Below are 2,070 nucleotides of genomic sequence, written 5' to 3'. Positions count from 1 at the left end.
CCCGGCGCGGCGGCGCGAGGAGGCCCCCGGTCACGCCCAGGGTCGCGACGAGCGCCAGGAGCCGCGCGGGTCGAGCCATGGCGCCGCGCGCGACGCTGATGCAGAGCTTCAAGCACAAAGCGAGGCCTTTGGCCGATGTCACGAGCACTTCGACGGAAACGTTGGCCGGGCGCAGCACTCGCACCATTCGCAGCCCGGGCCATCCGAGATGCTCGGCGGCGACCCGTCGTCGGCGGGCGCGCGCATGTCGTCGCTCTTCGGCGGCGGCGCGAGCAAGAAGGGCGGCGACACGAAGGCGCTGGCCTACACGGCGCCGCGGGAGCCCGGCAAGAAGCCGGCCCGGGAGGAGGCGCCCAAGGCCGCCGGCGGCGCGCCCGCCGTGCAGTACGCCTACGCGGGCCAGTGCACGCTCTACAAGCTGGAGCGCGGCGCCTTCGCCGCGGCGAGCGCCGAGCCGAAGCTCGGTGCGTTTTTTTCAAAGCGGCGCGCGCGCGCACGCGAACCCCCCCGCAGGCTGCGTCGTCCTCGGCTCCGGCGCGAGCTACCAGGTGCTCGTCTACGACTCGAAGAAGCAGCACATCTGCGCCGCGGCCGTCGGCGAGGTCGCCGCCTACGCGCTACAGCCCCACGACTACGTCAACTTTTCCGCGCGCGGCGCGACGTGGTCCGCGCACTTCGACGGCCCGGACGCCGTGAAGGAGTTCTGCCGCGCCGTCGCGCTCTGCCACATGCGCTGCCTCGCCATGAGCCCGGCGCCGCCGCCGGAGGCGGGCCTGCGCTTCGAGCTCGCGCGCGGCGGCGACCAGGCCGCCGCCGAGGGCGACGCCGTCGGCGTGACGTACGCGCGGTGGGCGTCGCGGGAGGACGACGCGTCGCCGCAGCCCGCGGCCCTCGCCAAGGAGCCGCCCGCGGAGGCCGTGCGCGACGCGGACAAGCCCCTCCGCCTGCGGGCGTCGGCGGCCTGCGAGACGGAGCCCGTCCGGGGCCTGGGCCTCGCGCTCGTCGGCGCGACGCTCCACTCCGCGCCGAAATCAAAATCTTCGACCCGGCTTCAATGTGAGAGTATGCGACCGTTTCGACGCGAGCTTTTTGGCTGTGCTTCGAGGACGCGACGAGAGCGATCGATGCGTCCAAGAATCAGCCGAATCGACTTCGAATTGACCGAGATAGAGCGTTCTGACGTGTGGTTGGGATAGTGGTTGATTTCGGCACAGGCTCCACTCGACCGTCGGCGTCGCGCTGTCGCCCCAGGCCGCGGGCGTCGACGGCCTCTGGACCTGGGTCGAGTGCGACGTCGTGAAGATACGCACGCCCAAGAAGGAGCCGGCCGCGGCGCCCGCGCCCGCGCCGGAGCCCGCGGCGGAGAGCCCGAGCCTCGCGGCGCGCATGGCGGGCCTCGCGGCCAAGGGCGGCGGCGGGGCCCTCCCGATGCCCGCCGCGAGCCCGCCGGCGACGCCCGAGAAGGTCCGGGAACCCGAGCCCGAGAGCCGCGCGCTCGTGTCCGTCGGCGACGGCGCGCGGTCGGGCCTGCTGCCCCCGGCGCCCGCGCCCGCGCCGCCGGCCGACGCCGCGGCGGCCCAGATGGCGAGCCTCCAGCTCATGCAGCAGACCATGCAGCAGCAGCAGACGCAGCAGCAGCTCCTGGCCATCGCCTCGAGCCTCGCGGTCGCGAACGACAAGCTCGACCGCCTCGGCGCCGGCGGCGCCGCGCGCGCGCCGGCGAGCCTCCCCGCGGACCCGGACCTCGAGCAGAAGATCGTGCACGTGATCCGCGAGCACGGCCAGCTCCGCGCGGCGGCGCTCGCGGGCGACGGGCGGAGGGAGGGCCTCGAGGAGAAGATCGCCGAGCTCCGCGAGAAGAACGCGGCGCTCGTCGGCGAGAAGGTCGCCGTCATGGAGAAGCTCTCGGAGCACCTGAGCCGCGGCTCCGCGGACGTGTCGCGGGTCCGGGAGCTCGAGGCGGCGACGTCGAAGCTCGACGCGGACCTCGAGCAGGCCCGGCGCGGCGCGGCCGAGGCCAAGGTCGCCGCGGAGCTCGCGGTGTCGCAGGCCGAGCGCGCGGCGGCCGAC

This window comes from Aureococcus anophagefferens (genome assembly GCF_000186865.1).
Source record: "Aureococcus anophagefferens unplaced genomic scaffold AURANscaffold_2, whole genome shotgun sequence".
Lineage (NCBI taxonomy): Eukaryota > Pelagophyceae > Pelagomonadales > Pelagomonadaceae > Aureococcus > Aureococcus anophagefferens.
The sequence above is the reverse complement of the archived record's forward strand: the minus strand, read 5'-3'. Positions refer to the sequence as shown.